We start from the raw sequence: 10,027 nt of genomic DNA, 5'->3' as shown, positions 1-10,027 counted from the left end.
GCAGCAGCATGAAGTATGGATTGAAGTGGAGAGAGACACGAGGATGGGAGATCAGAGAGAAGGCTGGTGCAGTAGTCCAGACGGGATAGGATGAGAGCTTGAATGAGCAGGGTAGCGGTTGGGATGGAGAGGAAAGGGCGGATCTTGGCAATGTTGCGGAGCTGAGACCGGCAGGTTTTGGTGACGGCTTGGATGTGAGGGGTGAATGAGAGAGCGGAGTCGAGGATGACACCAAGGTTGCGGGCTTGTGAGACGGGAAGGATGGTAGTGCCGTCAACAGAGATGGGAAAGTCAGGGAGAGGACAAGGTTTGGGAGGGAAGACAAGGAGCTCAGTCTTCGACATGTTGAGCTTTAGGTGGAGGGGCGGACATCCAGATGGAGATGTCCTGAAGGCAGGAGGAGATGCGAGCCTGGAGGGAGGGGGAGAGAGCAGGGGCAGAGATGGAGATCTGGGTGTCATCAGCGTAGAGATGATAGTTGAAGCCGTGGGAGCGAATGAGGTCACCAAGGGAGTGAGTGTAGATTGAGAACAGAAGGGGACCAAGCACTGAACCTTGGGGAACCCCCACAGTAAGAGGATGGGAGGGGGAGGAGGAGCCTGCAAAAGAGACTGAGAAAGAACGACCGGAGAGATAAGAGGAGAACCAGGAGAGGACGGAGTCTGTGAAGCCAAGGTCAGATAACGTGTTGAGGAGAAGGGGGTGGTCCACAGTGTCGAAGGCAGCTGAGAGGTCGAGGAGGATTAGGACAGAGTATGAGCCGTTGGATTTGGCAAGCAGGAGGTCATTGGTGACCTTTGAGAGCGCAGTTTCCGTGGAATGAAGGGGACGGAAGCCAGACTGGAGGGGGTCGAGGAGAGAGTTGTTGTTGAGGAATTCTAGGCAGCGCGTGTAGACAACTCGTTCAAGGAGTTTGGAGAGGAATGGTAGGAGGGAGATGGGACGATAACTAGAAGGTGAGGTGGGGTCAAGAGAGGGTTTTTTTTAGGATGGGAGAGACATGGGCATGTTAGAAGGCAGAGGGGAAGGAACCAGTGGAGAGTGAGCGGTTGAAGATGGAAGTTAAGGAGGGGAGAAGGGATGGAGCGAGAGATTTCATAAGATGAGAGGGAATGGGGTCAGAGGCACAGGTGGCCGGAGTAGCACTTGAGAGGAGGGAGGAGAGTTCCTCTGAGGATACCGCTGGGAAGGATGGGAGAGTAGCAGAGAGTGTTGAGAGCCGGGGGGTTGGAGAAAGGGGGGAAGAGACTTTGGGGAGGTCGGACCTGATGGATTTAATTTTGTTAATGAAGTAGGAGGCCAGATCGTTGGGGGTGAGGGAAGGAGGAGGGGGAGGAACCGGGGGCCTGAGAAGGGAGTTGAATGTACGGAAGAGCTGGCGGGGGGTGATGGGCATGGGTGTCAATAAGGGAGGAGAAATAGTTTTGTCTGGCAGAAGAGAGGGCTGAGTTAAGGCAGGAAAGGATAAACTTGAAGTGAACGAGGTTGGCATGGTGTTTAGACTTTCGCCAGCAGCGTTCGGCAGCTCGAGCATAAGAGCGAAGGAGGCGGACAGTGGCAGTGATCCAGGGCTGTGGGTTAGTGGTGCGAGAGCGGCGAAGGGAAAGGGGAGCGAGCGAGTCTAGCTGAGTAGAAAGGGTAGAGTTGAGAGCAGTAATCTGATCATCAAGACTGGGTAGAGAGGAGAGGGCGGCGAGGTGGGGTGTGAGGCGCTCCGAAAGATGGGTGGGGTCCAGAGAGCGGAGATCTCTGTGAGGGAGTAATACGGATTTACAGGGGAAAGGAGTGTGAGTGAGGAGGCAGGTGAGAAGATTATGATCAGAGAGAGGGATCACAGAGTTGGTGAGGGTGGACACAGTGCAGCGGTAGGAGATGATGAGGTCGAGGGTATGACCAAGTTGGTGAGTGGGTGAGGTGGGGTGGAGGAAGAGGTTGGCAGCGTCAAGGAGAGATAGAAGGCGGGCGGCAGAGGAGTCGTTAGGGATATCCATGTGGATATTGAAGTCTCCGAGGATCAGAGTGGGCATGGAGAAGGAGAGAAGGAATGTGAGGAAGGGGTCAAAGTCGTTAAAGAAGTTGGAAGTGGGGCCCGGAGGGCGGTAGATGACGGCTACAAAAATTATTGAAGAAAATCCTGATAGAGAAAGGAGTTCAGAGGGTCGAAGTGGCGTTCACGAGGAGTTGGCACGTACTTCGGAAGAGAAGAAGAAGCCTATTATTCAATCGAAGTAGGACGAATTCTTCACTAAATTTGAAAAACCGCTGCCACGGTCAGCAGAACAAGCTTTTACAAAGATTCATAATTGCACTATAACTCATTTACTTCATTCATTCAATCGTATTTATTGAGCGCTTACTGTGTGCAGACCACTGGACTAAGCGCTTGGGAAGGACAAGTCGGCAACATATAGAGACGGTCCCTACCCAACAGTGGGCTCCCCGTCTTAATGCTATGATGCTGCGGTTTGAATTCCTTTCATAAAGATGAAACAGTAGTTTACTGAAGCTTAAAGAGAGTGGTGGTATAGTGCCTATAAAGGAATATAATATAATACTGCGTCAGCCTCCTCTCTGATCTCCCATCCTCCTGTCTCTTCCCGCTTCAGTCTATACTTCACGCTGTTGCTCGGATTGTCTTTGTGCAGAAACGCTCTGGGCATGTTACTCCCCTCCTCAAAAATCTCCAGTGGCTACCAATCAACCTATGCATCAGGCAAAAACTCCTCACCCTTGGATTCAAGGCTGTCCATCCCCTCACCCCCTCCTCCCTCACCTCCCTTCTGTCCTTCTCCAGCCCAGCCCGGGCCCTCCGCTCCTCTGCCTCCGCTCACCTCCTCACTGGGCCTCGTTCTCGCCTGTCCCGCCGTCGTCCCCCGGCCCACGTCCTTCCCCTGGCCTCCCTCCACACATCCACCAAGCTCGCTCTCTTCCTCCCTTCAAAGCCCTACTGAGAGCTCACCTCCTCCAGGAGGCCTTCCCAGACTGAGCCCCCTTTTCCCTCTCCTCCTCACCATCCCTCCCGCCCTACCTCCTTCCCCTCCACACAGCACCTGGATATGTGTTTGTACAGATTTATTACTCTATTTATTTTACTTGTACATATTTACTATTCTATTTATTTTGTTAATGAAGTGCATTTAGCTCTAATTCGATTTATTCCGACGACTTGACACCTGTCCACATGTTTTGCTTTGTTGTCTGTCTCCCCCTTCTAGACTGTGAGCCGGTTGTTGGGTAGGGACCGTCTCTAGATGTTGCCGACTTGTTCTTCCCAAGCGCTTAGTACGGTGCCCTGTACACAGTAAGCGCTCAATAATTTAAGATGCAGCGTGGCTCAATGGAAAGAGCATGGGCTTTGGAGTCAGAGATCATGGGTTCAAATCCCGACTCTGCCAACTGTCAGCTGTGTGACTTTGGGCAAGTCACTTAACTTCTCTGTGCCTCAGTTACCTCATCTGCAAAATAGGGATTAAGACTGTGAGCCCCCCGTGGGACAACCTGATCACCTTGTAACCTCCCCAGCACTTAGAACAGTGCTTTGCACATAGTAAGAGCTTAACACATACCATCATTATTATTATTATTATTCTCTGTGCCTCAGTTACCTCATCTGTAAAATAGGGATTAAGACTGTGAGCCCCCCGTGGGGGGGAGAGCTTTGCACATAGAAAATGCTTAATAAATGCTGTCATTATTATTATTATTATTATTATGAGGAAAAATGGGGCTTAGTCTGGGAAGGCCTCTTGGAGATGTGGCTTCAAAAAGTCTCTGAAGGGAGTGGGGAGAGCTTTGCATATAGTAAGCGCTTAATAAATGTTATCATTATTATTATTATTATGAGGAAAAATGGGGCTTAGTCTGGGAAGGCCTCTTGGAGATGTGGCTTCAAAATAATAATAATAATGATGGCATTTGTTAAGCGCTTACTATGTGCAAAGCACTGTTCTAAGCGCTGGGGAGGATTCAGGGTGATCAGGTTGTCCCACGTGGGGCTCACAGTCTTAATCCCCATTTTACAGATGAGGGAACTGAGGCCCAGAGAAGTTAGGTGACTTGCCCAAGATCACACAGCAGACATGTGGTGGAGTCGGGATCTGAACCCATGACCTCTGACTCCAAAGCCCGTGCTCTTTCCACTGAGCCACGCTGCTTCTAAAGTCTTTGAAGGGAGGGGGGAGAGCTTTGCACATAGTAAGCGCTTAATAAATGCTATCATTATTATTATTATTATGAGGAAAAATGGGGCTTAGTCTGGGAAGGCCTCTTGGAGATGTGGCTTCAAAAAGTCTCTGAAGGGAGGGGGGAGAGCTTTGCACATAGTAAGCGCTTAATAAATGCTGTCATTATTATTATTATTATTATGAGGAAAAATGGGGCTTAGTCTGGGAAGGTCTCTTGGAGATGTGGCTTCAAAGAGTCACTGAAGGGAGGGGGGAGAGCTTTGCACATAGTAAGCACTTAATAAATGCTGTCATTATTATTATTATTATTATGAGGAAAAATGGGGCTTAGTCTGGGAAGGTCTCTTGGAGATGTGGCTTCAAAAAGTCTCTGAAGGGAGAGGGGAGAGCTTTGCACATAGTAAGCACTTAATAAATGCTATCATTATTATTATTATTATTATTATGAGGCAAAATGAGGCTTAGTCTGGGAAGGCCTCTTGGAGATGTGGCTTCAAAATAATAATAATAATAATAATAGGCATTTGTTAAGTGCTTACTATGTGCAAAGCACTGTTCTAAGCGCTGGGGAGGATACAGGATGATCAGGTTGTCCCACGTGGGGCTCACAGTCTTAATCCCCATTTTACAGATGAGGGAACTGAGGCCCAGAGAAGTTAGGTGACTTGCCCAAGATCACACAGCAGACATGTGGTGGAGTCGGGATTCGAACCCATGGCCTCTGACTCCAAAGCCCGTGCTCTTTCCACTGAGCCACGCTGCTTCTAAAGTCGTTGAAGGGAGGGGGGAGAGCTTTGCACATAGTAAGTGCTTAATAAATGCTGTCATTATTATTATTATTATTATTATTAGGGAAAATGGGGCTTAGTTTGGGAAGGCCTCTTGGAGATGTGGCTTCAAAAAGCCTCTGAAGGGAGGGGGGAGAGCTTTGCACATAGTAAGCGCTTAATAAATGTTATCATTATTATTATTATTATTATGAAGAAAAATGGGGCTTAGTCTGGGAAGGCCTCTTGGAGATGTGGCTTCAAAATAATAATAATAATAACGATAATTGGCATTTGTTAAGTGCTTACTATGTGCAAAGCACTGTTCTAAGCACTGGGGAGGATACAGGGTGATCAGGTTGTCCCATGTGGGGCTTGCAGTCTTAATCCCCATTTTACAGATGAGGGAACTGAGGCCCGGAGAAGTTAAGTGACTTGCCCAAGATCACACAGCAGACATGTGGTGGAGTCTGGATTTGAACCCATGACCTCTGACTCCAAAGCCCGTGCTCTGTCCACTGAGCCACGCTGCTTCTAAAGTCTTTGAAGGGAGGGGGGAGAGCTTTGCACATAGTAAGCGCTTAATAAATGCTATCATTATTATTATTATTATTACGAGGAAAAATGGGGCTTAGTCTGGGAAGGCCTCTTGGAGATGTGGCTTCAAAAAGTCTTTGAAGGGAGGGGGAAGAGCTTTGCACATAGTAAGCGCTTAATAAATGCTATCATTATTATTATTATTATTATTAGGGAAAATGGGGCTTAGCCTGGGAAGGCCTCTTGGAGACGTGGCTTCAAAAAGTCTTTGAATGGAGGGGGGAGAGCTTTGCACATAGTAAGCACTTAATAAATGCTATCATTATTATTATTATTATTATGAGGAAAAATGGGGCTTAGTCTGGGAAGGCCTCTTGGAGATGTGGCTTCAAAAGTCTTTGAAGGGAGGGGGGAGAGCTTTGCACATAGTAAGCGCTTAATAAATGCTATCATTATTATTATTATTATGAGGAAAAATGGGGCTTAGTTCATTCATTCATTCATTCAATCGTATTTATTGAGCGCTTACTGTGTGCAGAGCACTGTGCTAAGCGCTTGGAAAGTACAAGTTGGCAACATCTAGAGACGGTCCCTACCAGACAGCGGGCTCACAGTCTAGAAGGGGGAGACAGAGAACAAAACAAAACATATCAAGCGCTTAGTACAGTGCTCTGCACATAGTAAGCACTCAATAAATACGATTGATGATATTAATAAAATAAAATAAATAGAATAGTCTGGGAAGGCTTCGTCTGGGAAGGCCTCTTGGAGACGTGGCTTCAAAAAGTCTTCGAAGGGAGGGGGAGAGAATCACTGTCAGTCAGATGGGAAGCGCTTAGTAGAAAGAGCCCGGGCTTTGGAGTCAGAGGTCATGGGTTCAAATCCCAGCTCCTCCACTTGTCAGCTGTGTGACTTTGGGCAAGTTACTTGACTTCTCTGTGCCTCAGTTCCCTCATCTGTAAAATGGGGATTAAGTCTGTGAGCCCCACGTGGGACAACCTAATCACTTTGTATCCTCCCCAACGCTTAGAACAGTGCCTTGCACATAGTAAGTGCTTAATAAATGCCATCATTATTATTATTATTACAGTGCTCTGCACACAGTAAGCGCTCAATAAATACGATTGAATGAATGAATGCATGGGAAGAGGGAGGGAATTTCAGGCCAGAAGGGAGGGGGACAGAATCACTTTCAGTCAGATGGGAATCAATTAATCAATCAATCGTATTTATTGAGCGCTTACTGTGTGCAGAGCACTGTACTAAGCGCTTGGGAAGTACAAATTGGCAACATATAGAGACAGTCCCTACCCAACAGTGGGCTCACAGTCTAAAAGGGGGAGACAGAACCAAACATACTAACAAAATAAAATAAATAGAATAGATATGTACAAGTAAAATAAATGAATAAATATAGTAATAAATATGTACAACATATATACATATATACAGGTGCTGTGGGGAAAGGAAGGAGGTAAGATGGGGGGGATGGGAAGATGGGAAGATGGGAAGTGCTTAGTACAGTGCTCTGCACACAGTAAGCGCTCAATAAATATGATTGAATGAATGAATGCATGGGAAGAGGGAGGGAATTTCAGGCCAGAAGGGAGGGGGAGAGAATCACTGTCAGTCAGATGGGAAGCGCTTAGTACAGTGCTCTGCACACAGTAAGCGCTCAATGAATACGATTGAATGAATGAATGCATGGGAAGAGGGAGGGAATTTCAGGCCAGAAGGGAGGGGGAGAGAATCACTGTCAGTCAGATGGGAAGTGCTTAGTACAGTGCTCTGCACACAGTAAGCGCTCAATAAATACGATTGAATGAATGAATGCATGGGAAGAGGGAGGGAATTTCAGGCCAGAGGCAGGACGTGGGTGCGAGGTGGGTGGCGAGAGAGACAAGACTGAGCTACAGTGAAGAAGGTTAGCATTACAGGAGGAAAGTGGGCTGGGTTGTTTATTTTATTTCATTTTATTTTTATTTTATTTTATTTCATTTTTACTTTTATTTTATTTTATTTTATTTTTATTTTATTTTATTTTATTTTATTTTATTTTATTTTACTTTATTTTATTTTTATTTCATTTTATTTTATTTTTATTTTATTTTGTTTCATTTTATTTTTCTTTTGTTAGTATGTTTGCTTTTGTTCTCTGTCTCCCCCTTTTAGACTGTGAACCCACTGTTGGGTAGGGACCGTCTCTAGATGTTGCCAACTTGTACTTCCCAAGCGCTTAGTCCAGTGCTCTGCACACAGGAAGCGCTCAATAAATACGATTGATTGATTGATTGATTGATATGTTGCCAACTTGTACTTCCCAAGCGCTCAGTCCAGTGCTCTGCACACAGTAAGCGCTCAATAAATACGATTGATTGATTGATTGATATGTTGCCAACTTGTACTTCCCAAGCGCTTAGTCCAGTGCTCTGCACACAGTAAGTGCTCAATAAATACTATTGATTGATTGATTGATTGATGATATGTTGCCAACTTGTACTTCCCAAGCGCTTGCTCTGCACACAGTAAGCGCTCAATAAATACGATTGATTGATTGATTGATTGATTGATGGAAAGTAGTGAGGTGAAGTCGGGGGGTGGAGAATAATTCTGCGAGGCCGAGGAAGGATAAACTTGAAATGGAGGAGGCCAGCCTGATATCTAGATTTCCGCCAGCAGCGTCATCATCATCAATCGTATTTATTGAGCGCTTACTCTGTGCAGAGCACTGTACTAAGCGCTTGGGAAGTACAAATTGGCAACATATAGAGACGGTCCCTACCCAACAGTGGGCTCACAGTCTAAAAACTGCATCCTGTGGTTCTTGCACAGGAGCGAAGGAGGCGGACAGGGCAGGGCTGTGGGATGGATGGAGGGATAGGGGAGCGAGTGAGTTGAGTTCAGTAGAGACGGTGGTGTTGAGAGCCACAATTTGGTCACCGAGGGAAGGTAGTTTGGGTATGGAGTCTAACTAAGTGGGGTGTGATGCGTTGAGAAAATTGGATGGGGTCATCATCAATCGTCAGTCGTATTTATTGAGCGCTTACTGTGTGCAGAGCACTGTACGGTCAAAAGAGCAGAGTTCCCTGTGGGAGAAAAACACAGATTTGAGTGAGGAGGTTGTGGTCGGATAGAGGCATTTCGGAGTCGGCGAGGGTAGAGATCGTGCGGTGTTTAGAGATCATAATAATAATTTTGGTATTTGCGAAGCGCTTACTACATGCAAAGCGCTGTGGAGGGTACGAGGCGATCAGGTTCTAGACTGTGAGCCCACTGTTGGGTAGGGACCGTCTCTGTATGTTGCCGACTTGTACTTCCCAAGAGCTTAGTCCAGTGCTCTGCACACAGTAAGCGCTCAATAAATACGGTTGATTGATTGATCAGGTTGTCCCACGTGAGGCTCACAGTCTTCATCCCCATTTTCCAGATGAGGGAACTGAGGCCCTGAGAAGCGAAGTGATTTGCCCAAAGTCACACAGCTGACAAGCGGTGGAGCCAGGATTTGAACCCATGACCTCTGACGCCAAAGCCCGGGCTCTTTCCACTGAGCCATGCTGCTTCTCTATGTTTTATCAATCAATCAATCAATCAATCAATCGTATTTATTGAGCGCTTACTGTGTACAGAGCACTGGACTAAGCGCTTGGGAAGTCCAAGTTGGCAACATCTAGAGACAGTCCCGACCCAACAGTGGGCTCACAGTCTAAAAGGGGGAGGCAGAGAACAAAACCAAACATACTAACAAAATAAAATAAATAGAATAGATATGTACAGGTAAAATAAATAAATAGAGTAATACATATGTACAAACATATATACATGTATATATACATATATATGATATGTATATGTACATATCAATAATTCTTTTTTACATTAATGCGTTTTGTTTTGACGTGCATACAGATCTTTAATTCTATTCATATTGATGCCTGTTTACTTGATTTGATGTGTCTCCCCCAATCTAGATTGAGCCTGTTGTGGGCAGGGATTGTCTTTATTGCTGAATTGGACTTTCCAAGTGTTTAGTAATAATAATAATAATAACAATGGCATTTATTAAGCACTTCCTTAGAGATAATAATAATAATTTTGGTATTTGTGAGGCGCTTACTGCATGAAAAGCACTGGCCTGGAATGCCCCCCCTCCCCACATCCGCCAAGCTAGCTCTCTTCCTCCCTTCAAGGCCCTATTGAGAGTCACCTCCTCCAGGAGGCCTTCCCACACTGAGCCCCCTCCTTTCTCTCCCCCTCGTCCCCCTCTCCATCCCCCCACCTTCCCTCCTTCCCTTCCCTACAGCACCTGTATATATGTATATATGTTTGTACGTATTTATTACTCTATTTATTTTACTTGTACATATCTATTCTATTTATTTTATTTTGTTAATATGTTTGGTTTTGTACTCTGTCTCCCCCTTCTAGACTGTGAGCCCACTGTTAGGTAGGGACCGTCTCTATGTGTTGCCAACTTGTGCTGCCCAAGCGCTTAGTACAGTGCTCTGCACACAGTAAGTGCTCAATAAATATGATTGATTG

The sequence above is a fragment of the Tachyglossus aculeatus genome, chromosome 2 (genome assembly GCF_015852505.1).
Source record: "Tachyglossus aculeatus isolate mTacAcu1 chromosome 2, mTacAcu1.pri, whole genome shotgun sequence".
Classification (NCBI taxonomy): Eukaryota; Metazoa; Chordata; class Mammalia; order Monotremata; family Tachyglossidae; genus Tachyglossus; species Tachyglossus aculeatus.
The sequence above is the reverse complement of the archived record's forward strand: the minus strand, read 5'-3'. Positions refer to the sequence as shown.